General features: G+C 39.4%; 1 pseudogene; it reads left to right on the top strand.

The window, feature by feature from the left end:
• The first annotated feature begins 11,952 nt into the window (after positions 1–11,952).
• On the top strand, positions 11,953–12,070 carry LOC124799935 (annotated as a pseudogene).
• Positions 12,071–13,293: the final 1,223 nt, after the last annotated feature.

The following is a 13,293-nucleotide window of genomic DNA, read 5'->3' as shown; positions in this document are numbered from 1 at the left end:
CACTTCGCAACAGTTGAATATAAAGGAGCAGAGTCCCCCAGTGTATTGTGGAAATTGGTATGAATGTCCTTTGCTTTCACACCTTTCTGTACGAAGTACTTAATCACTGCTCCAATCTTGATTTTTTTCCATCTTCGCAAATCACTACGTGGGAACAACAACAGAGCCACGTCACCACCCCAGCTCTCTTCCTAGAGCGCTGATGTGGCACTTGTTTACAGGCAAAAGTCCAATGAGTATCACATGAACAACTTGCTGTGCTAGTGCTGACCTCTCGTGGTGATTGCGAGAACTTTTCAAACCACCCTTGTGCATTGACATAGGTTTTGACACCTGCTAGGGGTGTCTTGATCAGAATTTCTTTCTTTCATTGGACCTTTGTCCCGCTTCAATGCTGGATTGGCCGTCTTATTACGGATTTGGCAATGTTAGTTGCAGAGGGTGGCCAGATGCCCTTCCTGCCATCACCCCGAACCCCCCCGGATGTAAGTAGTGTACCCCAGCTGCCTGCGTCTAGTGTAAGCCATGAAATAGTGCAAGCATTTTCAGATGTCTACGACTCATGTAACTGAGATGGAATGCAGGCACCAGCCCAGTATTCACGCGGTGGGATGTGGAAAACTGCCTAAAAACCACTTCCAGGTTGGCCATCAGACCAGCCCTCATCGTTAATCTGCCAGGCAGATTCGATCCGGTGGCGGCACACCTACCCGAGTCCAGGAAGCAGCGCATTAACGCTCTCAGCTACCGTGGCGGGTTGTGTCTTGATCAGAATAAATGTTGCAAAATCCTATAAAATAATATATAGGAAATGAGGTATGACCAAATACACATTAAAGCACTGATTTTTCTGGAAATATTTTTTTTTAACTAGGCACTGGAAAGCTTTTGGATCCTTTGTGCACTGTCATGTTAAAATAGGATTTCATGTAACTTGGCAAAAGTTTGTTTTCTTCACAATGCTTATTAAAATTAATAGCCATATCAGTAATGACACCCCTAGTAGCAGTCGAAAGCCAGGTCAATGTACCTACCATTTATGTGCAACCGATTGGCTGTTTAATCGTATGTTGAAATATGTATTATTTATTGTTTGTGTATGCAATTATAAGAAATTTTGGTGAGATTATGGTGTATGTTGGGTAAATGTAATTATTTTGGGGGTTGTTTTAGAAAGGGGATATGTGTGTAATTTTTTTTTTTTAATAGTGATGACTGAAATAAGAAAATATATGCTGTGGAAATAGCATATATTTTGTCTATTTAAGTAAAATGTTAATGGATTATGAAGTCTGTGCATGTAATTCGATTGTGAAATTGATTCATCAGGGCTTTCCATTTGTTTGAAGTTTGTTCGTACACTTATTCTGACTTTAATATATTTCACTTCGGAGCTGATACAGTGGACACATTGTAACCTCCCCCTCACTTACCGACCTTAATGACAGTGAAAAATGAAACCGCGTGTACCTAATGGGAGTTTTGGAAAAGCAATCGTCACCGAAGTTAACCTGTCGGTAAAGAGGGAGGAAAGGGTTACATCTAAATGAAAGGAAAAATGCAAATGAAACTGGTGGAAATTAATTTTGAAAAGGGGTAAAGTTAATAAAGAAAGTAAATGTGCGGCCGTTACGTTAACAATTAACTAGCAGTAATTAGATATTTGAGATTTGGGGGAAATCACGGTCGCCAGTCCTAAGGACAATTACTATAGTAACTGAAAAAGAAAGGTTATTACACATATAATTAACACTAGAAGCGTGGCAACTGAAGGTTGACACGTGTAGTGTGAAAACTGAAAGTTTGTCAGAAGTAATAAATTTCGCCACACTCTGACTTAATTTAGCAAAAGAATTAATAAAACCGGAAAATCGAAAGTTAATTTAGTGACTGAAGTTAATAGTGAGCTTTCTTTCTGAAGCACATCGACATTAAGTAAAATAAGGTTAGTCTTGGACTACCTCAACAATCATTTCAAAAGCTACTTGAATCTACGCAATTTAGAAATAAGGGAATTAACTTTGAACTTGAATTAAATGATTCTGAACTGTTAACAATAGTAAAATTTAGTACGTACCAAGCTGAGCTGCAGTCACAGGTAAGCTAAATTATGCTAACAAAACTCGCACTCTAAATTTGTGCTCGTGTAACCTAAATATTGTAGCCAGCTACTGATCTTTGAAATTAAAGCAGTGAAATCTAATCATATTATTTTAATGCTGGCGTTTGAATTTCAACGACACTCGGGTTCATTTCGGAAAAGGAAGGGACCCTGCTTGGCAATGCAATTGGGACAATGAGCAACAAAGGTTCATGCTAAGTTGCTGTAATTTTGCGAGGCAAATGGAACAATTTGAAAAGCTGAGGTCTGCCATACAGTTCTGAAACTTTACGTGCTTTTAGTCTTCCTTGTTGGTTGATTGAAGGTTTGAAGCCGTCGATCGAGGAGGTGGCGACAGTCACTCATTGTCGGCCGTCGCTGCTGCAGAAGCTGGATGTTGGCGCGCCTTCTTCTCGACACGGTCACCAGGCGAAACGGGCTCTTGATGTGCGCCAGCTAATGCTTCCCGTCCGCGACACCATGTCAGAAACTATCATCGCGAGTCGAGCGCAATTACATGCTGCCAAACCCCGAAAGCGCGGCAACTCGCGGGAGCGTCACACAACACACCTCCTCCACTCGCTACTCCCGCCACACTCCTTCTGCTCTGCCCGCGCTCCACGCGGCAGAGTTAACACTACCAAAGATCCTACACACTTTGAGTCTTCACACGACCTATCGATGTAATCGTTCGATAGCAGTTTTCCCTAGGCAAGACCCAGCGTAAAAATACAAATACTATTTACGAAACAAACCAATTATACATCGACATAAGTGCATAAATATATATATATCCAAACAGTAAAGCAATTACAATATATAAATAGACAGAAATGTCATATCTTGAGGTAACAAAACAAGGGAAAAAAAAATAATAGTACAATAGATGGAAATAGGAGGATATGCATTTCCGGCGTTACAACATGATAAACCAGGGAGGGTGTCATCACCCTGATCACTGGGAAGCCATGAGTCACAAGTTACACGCAAGTATTGATTTGGGTCATTTCTATGACATTTGTCAGGACATGGAGTGGCTGATGAGGAGTACAATGCATTGGTGGCTATACTTTCATGCGAAAGAGGTGGTCTGCTGATGCACAGGGAAGCTAGGACTCAAGAAGGAGATCCATGCCATGAAAGCAACTGGAAGACTGCAGTAAGGGCATAACCAGTGAAAGTGAAGTGATATGCAATGAGATGGAGTATTAGAGATAGGGAATCAATTCCATTTAAATTGATTTGATTGATGCCCACAAGAGACCAATTATTATTGAAATTTATAAATATGTTTTGAATGTAGACATCACTTACAGCTTAGATATATAATTATTTACATATCTCTTATTTCAGTGCCAAATTGCTATTCACATTTTGGCACAATTTTATTTGAATTCATATTTGTTTACTATTTATATATAGTAGTAATATTGGTGCTGAAGTCTTTGTGCTAATTCATGCAGCCATTACTGAGGTAATGTTTTCGTGAAGTGGGGGTATGTAATATAAGATATGAATCTGTGTACCTAAAATGGAGTTATCCACAAATACATAAAGCTGTTAGCTTCTGTGTGAGTAATTTATACTGATATTTAATTTTCTATGATTACTTAATAGCAAATTTATGTATTAATTATTACAGATGCATTTGAATAATGTAATACGAAATGGGCAAGAAAGAATACAGTAGTTGTTTTGATGAGAGATCACTGTTCCAGTTCGTGTATCTATCAAGGGTTCATACTATCCCCCTCAGATTAGAGTGCAAACAACTAACTGCCACCCAACAAACTGACACTGTCAGTGTCGAACTACATAGCAATGACACGCCTAAAAACTGTAAGATGCACCATTCCAGTCAGTGAAAGATCAATCTCGTGAAAGATCAATCTCGTGCATCATCTCTCTCAATAAAATTTGACCGCTTGTACCACTATCAATACGACATGAAATATTCGACCATCTACACGGTCATTCACATTCCACTAATTGCCCGACAGTCTGCCTAATCACTGAACGCTTTGTGTGGCCCAGCATTAAAAGAGACTGCTGCAGCCAGACACAGACGTATGTATCTTGTCAATGTAGCAAGGCAGAAATAACACACCAAGCCACAGATCAGCCAATTTGATATACCCAAAACTTGCTTCCACAACCTCCACATTGATCTCATGGGCTCCCTTCCCGAGTCAGGTTACAAGTTTCTCCCCTCCATCATAAACAGGGAATCGCAGCAATAACATATTAAAGACATGACAGCATGTGCTTCTGTTGACATTTGGATATCACACTTCAGCACATCAGAAACCATCACCACAGACAAGGGCCGCCAATTTGAATTGGCACTTTTTGCAGTACTTTGCAATCTGAGCAGTACTAAACGAACCCCAACCACTGCCTACCATCCAGAGAGCAACGGCCTGCACAAGATGTAGCAGAGGACACTTAAGGTTGCTGTCATGTACCATGGCAGATCTTGGATGGAGGCTCTGCCCCGGGTCATTCTTGGAGTGTGTACAGCACACAAAGAAGAGCATATTGGCTGATTTTTTTTTTTTTTTTTTTTTTTTACTGTGAATCTCTGGTCCTACCAGTGGAGAATTATCAGATGTCACCAGCATTTGCACCACATGTCAAAGAATATATCCAACGCTCTGCTGTACCACCAACCAAATCTCACATCACACCTTGATATTTGTTCACAAAGCCCTTTCAGACTGCACGCATGTTGTGCTGTGTGATGATACAGTGTGACCTGCATTCCAACCATCTTATCCAGGTCCACACAAAGTCATTGAATGAAATACGTACACTTTAGATATCGCTATCAATGGTAAAGTCACTGCTGTTACCACCAGTGTGAGTACCTCAAGAGGACAACACTCTAGACAAGCAACACCATCCAGCTCGATGTCGCTGCCTTCAACCCTAACGATGTTTTCACCAAACCCATAGACAATGGTTTAACTATAAATGCACTTAATAATGACCTGTCTCCAAATGACACTACACATATCCAATGACTGGAACACACTTATTCCCTTCGAGATGACATCAGTTTTACTGCCATCTCATCTGAAGTGTCCAAGGACAGTGTACTCACTGTTATGTGCCCAAGGACTATTAGTCCACAAAGAACCATTTTGTCCACACCACACGACCCATCAGATGCATCAGCAGTGAAGAGTGCACCCCCAGCACATCCTTTGCCTCTTGCACACCTGCCAGCACCTAGATATGGGCCCATCCGAGAACCCCTCACTATCCACAACCATATCAGCTGTGTGCTAAAAGCACTGTGCCAAACTCCACAACATCTACTATGGAGAAATGGTCCAACAGTGCTCTGCATCAGCTCCAACCATGGCACAGTCAGTCCCTTGCAATTAAGCCAATTACCACCAAAAAACGGTCCGACTGTGCCTCACACTCATGACAGCCACAGAATGGTCAGTCGTGCGCACCTGCGCCACCAAACCCTGTTCTCTGCCAACCACCACACCAACCATCTCATTAGTCACCATCTCCACAAATGTCCTCCCTTCAGTGCTCTGCAATACAAGAAGGGGAGGACTATGTGGTGATGTCAATACCTATGCCCACCACTAGCAAGTGAGGACTGCAATATCTGTGCTTGGACCAAAGGCTACAGTGCATACAGATCTGTGTCTGTGAATGGACTTGCTTACATTATTGTGCGTGTTAATGTACTGTGTTTCTACGTTGTTGTTCCTGTCTCATTACTGGTATATCTCTATCATGTTGTAGTGATTTGTACTAAAGTCACCTTGGAATCGGCGGCTCAGTTTTGGTACCCAAGAACCAAGTTCTTTTTTGGGTGTTTCTCAATAACAGATAAAGATTTTTCAAAACAGGAAGATGGCACGTTTAGATAAATACCTTTAGAATGTATCATTAAAATTTGGACAACTTGTTGTTGTTATTTATTATTAAGATTTCACCTCACGCTGGATTGTACGTCCATATTTAATGTATAGAGGTAGGGTAACTTTGAACTTATGTATCTCCAAAGTGGATAAGATATCAAAAAAGAATTTTAAGGTTGTTTAAGATCAGGGTCTTAAGGAATATATTTTAAAAAATCCACCCATTCGCTGTGCATAGCTGTCTTATAATCAGCGGCTCACTTGTGGTAAAAAACACTTTTTCCAGATATTTTAAGGAACTGCACATGACGTGACGGTGTCTTCACAAAACCCCTGAGGCCACCCAATAACACACCAAATGTGAAAACTATCCTTCTGTTGGGTATACAAATAGTCTCTAGCCTAAGGGCTGTCCAAAACACTTGACCCTACTTTTCCATCAACAATAGAACCAGAGGTATGAGTCAAGAAAGAATCCTGTTCTTATGTGCAGCTTATTGAAACATATTGGTAAGGTTGTTGTTGCATGGGTGCTGATTAACTGAAGCCTATCATACTGCTTCACCAAAACACAGCCAAACTCCCACCCTTCAACCTAACCCAGGCCTTGTGGAACACTACAGATCAGTATGCCATCACAATTAAGATGTTTTATTCACATTCACTGATTTCACTAAAAACACAACCAAATTGTCACCTTTTGAACTTAATCTACACCATGGACTATGCTAGAGGTCAGTCTGTCATCACAACCTACATTCCAAATAGTAATATATAAGGAAAAAAAAAACATCGTCAGTATTCTATATGCTGCATCACAGACCACATCATAGGATGAAGCCCAAATGGCAGTACTGCTAGGTTCAGCTGACCCTTCTCATTTTGTGCGTCTACATCTGACTTGTAAAAATGTGAAGGCTTGCTGAAAAGTAATATATCTTAGTTTTTGTGTGAAAACACTTAAAGCAAACAATGAAAACTCCAGTTAGGAACATCAGCAGTTAAGAATAGATTGCTAGTTACTGTAAGGAAGACACTTTAATTTGTGGACAGGCACAATTAAAAGACACTACATAAAGCTTTCGGCCACAGCCTTCATAAGCAAAAGAGAAACACACACCATTCATACAAACAAGCAAGCCCACCTCATCCACACATGACCGCCAACTTCAGCAGCTCAGTTCCGGGCTTTATGTAAGTGTCCTTTAATCATGCTGGTCTACATCTTAACATGTCTTCTTTATAGTAAGTAGCAACCTATGTTTTTCCTACATTGTTAAAACTCTCAAAGCTTTTTAAATAAAACAAATGCTATTAACGTTCTACATATTTATTATTCATGTCTAGATATTTAGGTAAAATATAGGGAGCGAAAGGCTATTTACAATTTATATAGAAACCAAATGGCAGTTATAAGAGTTGAGAGGCATGAAAGGGAAGCAGTGGTTGGGAAGGGAGTGAGACAGGGTTGTAGCCTCTCCCCGATGTTATTCAATATGTATATTGAGCAAGCAGTGAAGGAAACAAAAGAAAAATTTGGAGTAGGTATTAAAATTCATGGAGAAGAAATAAAAACTTTGAGGTTCGCCGATGACATTGTAATTCTGTCAGAGACAGCAAAGGACTTGGAAGAGCAGTTGAACAGAATGGATAGTGTCTTGAAAGGAGGATATAATATGAACATCAACAAAAGCAAAACGAGGATAATGGAATGTAGTCGAATTAAGTCAGGTGATGCTGAGGGTATTAGATTAGGAAATGAGACACTTAAAGTAGTAAAGGAGTTTTGCTATTTGGGGAGCAAACTAACTGATGATGGTCGAAGTAGAGAGGATGTAAAATGTAGACTGGCAATGGCAAGGAAAGCGTTTCTGAAGAAGAGAAATTTGTTAACATCGAGTATAGATTTAAGTGTCAGGAAGTCGTTTCTGAAAGTATTTGTATGGAGTGTAGCCATGTATGGAAGCGAAACATGGACGATAAATAGTTTAGACAAGAAGAGAATAGAAGCTTTCGAAATGTGGTGCTACAGAAGAATGCTGAAGATTAGATGGATAGATCACTTAACTAATGAGGAGGTATTGAATAGAATTGGAGAGAAGAGAAGTTTGTGGTGCAACTTGACTAGAAGAAGGGATCGGTTGGTAGGACATGTTCTGAGGCATCAAGGGATCACCAATTTAGTATTGGAGGGCAGCGTGGAGGGTAAAAATCGTAGAGGGAGACCAAGAGATGAATACACCAAGCAGATTCAGAAGGATGTAGGTTGCAATAGGTACTGGGAGATGAAGAAGCTTGCACAGGATAGAGTAGCATGGAGAGCTGCATCAAACCAGTCTCAGGACTGAAGACCACAACAACATATTTATTATTCATGTCTAGATATTTATTTCTCAACATAGTCACCCTGGCAATGAAAACATTGAAGGGCCAAGAAAGAGAATGATCTAAGTCCAGTTTTATATAGTGTACAAAACATTAATATGTTCATTGAAATGCCGGCCGGAGTGGCTGAGCAGTTCTAGGTGCTACAGTCTGGAACCGCGCGACTGCTCCAGTCGCAGATTCGAATCCTGCCTTAGGCATGGATGTGTGTGATGTCCTTAGGTTAGTTAGGTTTAAGTAGTTCTAAGTTCTAGGGGACTGATGACCTCAGAAGTTGAGTCCCATAGTGCTCAGAGCCATTTTAACCATTTTTTGTTCTTTTCTAGATCTTAGAATTGTGCAACATTTAAACTTATTTTGAAAAATTACAAACCTTACATAATATACTGTGAACACATGACAATATATAATTGCACAGTTATTCAAACTTTTGATACTATATGTTAAAGAGTTGAGTAAGAGTAACATATTCAATAAAAGAAGGGCTGAGGCCATGAATTCAAAGTAACATGAACATAGCATTTCCTTTATTACTTTTATAAGAATCAAAACATATTTAAAAAGCAGTAAAAGATTGCCTGTTCTGAAAACGTCAAGCAATAGGAAAACACTGTTTATATTCTTGGGCTTCTGACCCACAATTTATTTTCAAAATATGAAGATCCTGGTATTTCTAATGAGAGATGGGTAGTAAGTTTGAAAATATGAGGCAGAACAATTTACAATTTGAAACTGTACCATAGTTGGAGATTATCATACAGTCTTACTAGTATAACTCAGCCAAATCAAACTGTAGTTCATTGGATTCTACAGCTGAAAGAGCCAACTTCAAAGCAGGACTCTGTCATGCTCCATTATAAGTCACGCTCAATTTGACAACCCTTGGGTGAGTTCTGTCTGTCTTGAGTTCTTTAACTGAATGTGTAGAACAGGGACACTTGTGCTTGTAGAAGGGCTTCACAAATGCTCTTCATTGGCAAGAAGTTTCAGGTAGAGCTTCAGCAACATTTGACCATGCTGATGTGAACACTATCCAATCTTCTGGGATTTCTGTGTATCTTTCCGGTTTATAAGACTCGTGTTTTTATCACATTCCTAATAAGAATGTCCTCTTATTGGAACTTGTACTTTTACAGTGTCAAATCTTTCCTCTACTGTAACCAAACTGTGCAAAAATCATATAAGAGTGTAGTTGTCATTTTGGCTGTACATGAGTCACAAAATATGTCAAGATTTTCATGTCCATGTCAAGTAACTATAACAGGAGTATGAATCATCGAACAGACAGCATCACTACCTTTTTTGACAACACATTCAGGATAAAGGAAAAATGTACATTCTGCATTATATAAACAGTGCCTGTTGAAAGTTTACATAGGTAACTGCCATTTATAATATATAGTGTTAGTTATAATGTTAGCCAGAAAAAAAATTCTTGTTAAAATCCATAAATCCATACATATGGCTTCCTTTCACATGCTCTTTCAACTTTCCTTTTTAACTTTTTCCTTCCTCTTATAAAATGTGATGGCTTGCTATTTGCAGAAAGTATTTAAAGTTCTCAAATTCTTTAATTGAGACTGAATATCTCTTATTTCCACTAGTTCAGTGCACCATTTCCAGGCATTTCACTTTCGCTGTATATTCCTCATAGGTACTGCACATATATGAGTGAGGATACCCAAACAAAATACTGAAGTTTGTATGAAATATGTCACTACATTTCATAAGATGCCTTAATTGTTGGGTAAGCCTCTTTGAATAAATGAACATTTTACTTATATCTAGTTCTTCAGAGATTATACTGTAGTTGTATCTTTCAACCTATAATAAGTATGTGTATCCAGAAAGGAGGCAATATGCCGCTAATGATATTAAGCATTTCAGCAGTTGTTTTCCAGAGCATGTTTCCTTCTGTTATCATTAGGGACACTCTCAGTAGTTTGAAGATTAGCACTAAGTATTGAATCTTACATTTTGATATGCTGTGCACTGCCATAAATGCCTTATGACAAACTACAACTTCTTGAACTCAGTACTTTTAGAATGCATTGTTAAACCTTGACCCAAATTCATCTTTTCTAGGCCTTCTTTGCTGCGTTGGAAGTACAGAAATGAGACCACATAAACAAGCACTCCGCAGATTTACAGATTACATTAAGTTCAGTACTTAGTGGGCTAAGCCTTTCGTTTCCCTGTTTCATATGGACTGAGCTCTTTCCCTGTATAGTTTCGTTTCGAAAGTTATTTACACTATGACTAAGCTAACTGCTTCCCATTTAGCCTAGTAGAAAAGACATTCGTGTACTGGTGAAAACTCAAAAAATGAAAAAGTGAACTTCACTATTTCATTTCATGGGCCCTTCATTTCTTCAGTAACCAGTTTGTTGCTATTGCCACTATAGAATGTTTTACTTTGTTGACAGAGTCACAGCCTTACCTCTGCTTACACTGCTTCATCACTATCAAAGTGAAGTCCTCAAAGATGGTCTTGAAGTTTTGAAAACAGTTGGAAATCACATGGACCAAGTCAGACTGCATCGAGGATGATTGATGATAGTGAACTCAAGGTGTCAAATTGTTGCAGTGCTTATGTGTGGTTTGGCATTGTCAGGCTGAAGAAGAGGTGCTCCATGTGTGTACAAACTTGAAACTTGATTATAGCACACTGTTTCTCACATAGTTACATTATAGTCTGATATTTTATTTGCTACAATTGAGGGCCCTCCAGTGGCACAACCCTACAAATATGTAGACAGGAAGAATAACGAAGTAGAGTGTTAATAATGCTTGTTTTACTTAAGAAGCTGTAAAAGTTTTCACATAAAAAAAAATTGGAAGCATTACTCTTCAGCATGCCCTTGTACATACATATACATTGTGATATCAATATAATAGAAGGAAACATTCCACGTGGGAAAAATTATATATAAAAACAAAGATGAGGTGACTTACCGAATGAAAGCGCTGGCAGGTCGATAGACACACAAACAAACACAAACATACACACAAAATTCAAGCTTTTGCAACAAACTGTTGCCTCATCAGGAAAGAGGGAAGGAGAGGGGAAGACGAAAGGAAGTGGGTTTTAAGGGAGAGGGTAAGGAGTCATTCCAATCCCGGGAGCGGAAAGACTTACCTTAGGGGGGAAAAAGGACAGGTATACACTCGCACACAAGCAGATGTCTGCTTGTGTCTGTATGTGTGGATGGATATGTGTATGTGTGCGAGTGTATACCTGTCCTTTTTTCCCCCTAAGGTAAGTCTTTCGGCTCCCGGGATTGGAATGACTCCTTACCCTCTCCCTTAAAACCCACTTCCTTTCGTCTTCCCCTCTCCTTCCCTCTTTCCTGATGAGGCAACAGTTTGTTGCGAAAGCTTGAATTTTGTGTGTATGTTTGTGTTTGTTTGTGTGTCTATCGACCTGCCAGCGCTTTCGTTCGGTAAGTCACCTCATCTTTGTTTTTACATATACATTGTGAGTATGATATGGTGAGGTACAATGTTCATGGTCCAAAAGTCACCAGTGGGCCCCATAGTTGTGCAGTGGCAAATTCTGTGTTATATTATATTTTCTGTGCCAATGGCCTTGCCACAGCGATACCACCGGTTCCTGTCAGATCACCGAATTTAAGCGCTGTCGGGCTGGGCTAGCACTTGGATGGGTGACCGTCCGATCTGCCAAGCGCTGTAGGCAAGTGGGGTGCACTCAGCCCCTGTGAAGCAAACTTAGGAGCTACTTGATTGAGAAGTAGCGGCTCCGATATCAGAAACTGGTATATGGTTGGGAGAGCGGTGTGCTGCCCACAAGCCTCTCCACATCTGCATCCAGTGATGCCTATGAGCCGAGGATGACACGGCAGCCAGTCAGTACCGTTTGGCCTTCATGTCCTGTTTGGAGGGAGTTAATTGCTGTAAATTGTGCACAGCAAAAAGAACATTGTATAATAGGGACCAATCAAATGAGGCAGTTTAGCTGTTAAGCCACTGACGTATTTGGGAGGTTGGAGTTTGCTCTGTCTGGCCATCCTGATTTAGGTTTTCCTAATCATCCCAGGCAAATGTCAGCATGGTTCCTTTGACAAGGCCATGACCAGCCACTTGTCCTGTCCTCATAATTACAATATCATACTTACATATTCCATGAGTAATTAGTTTCATATTCTACAGATTGTCTCCATGATTAATTGTAATAATGTGGAACGAGTCGCTTTACATTCACATTAAACATTCATATGTAAATATGGCTACATACTGTCAGTTAACAAGCTTTTTATGTGATATATATTTTTTAAATACAGATGTTAGCTTGTAATTCCTCCCTAACCGCCACCTTTTACAAATTTCAAAAGTAGACATTCTTCTACAGAATGGAAGAAGTTGTCAAAGAGAAATATTTTCATTTGATTTTTATATTTATTTTTCATGTCTACCAGGCATTTTAGATAATCGTTAAAGCGATCAAAAATTTCGGTGGAAGAATTGTGCAATTTCATTGTGCATTCCTTTTTGTGCTAAAGAGAACCTTAATGCAGAGTAATGAATGTGATTTTTCTTCTGCTATTGTATGTATGTGCACTGTTGTTCCTGCAGTAGATTATTTACAACAAACTTCATGAAGGTATAAATATACTGTGAAGCAGTAATAAAAATGCCCATCTCCTTAAACAGAGGTCTGTGAGATGATCATCAGTGATTACCACATATTATTCTTACAATACTCTTTGAACAATGAAGACTTTGTTTCTTAAAGCTGAGTTATCCCAGAACATGGTTCCATATGATATTGTTGAATGAAAATGTGAAAAATATGTCGGCTTACTGATTTGTTTCTCCTCAAGATTTGAAATAATTTACAAAAAATTGAAGTTTCCACCCTAGTTATTACTTCCTCAAAATTTGGTACACTTGTCATTGGTG

Source organism: Schistocerca piceifrons, chromosome 5, assembly GCF_021461385.2.
Source record: "Schistocerca piceifrons isolate TAMUIC-IGC-003096 chromosome 5, iqSchPice1.1, whole genome shotgun sequence".
In the NCBI taxonomy this organism is placed as follows: domain Eukaryota; kingdom Metazoa; phylum Arthropoda; class Insecta; order Orthoptera; family Acrididae; genus Schistocerca; species Schistocerca piceifrons.
Note: the sequence above shows the minus strand (reverse complement) of the source record. Positions and strands in the feature narration are given on the sequence as shown.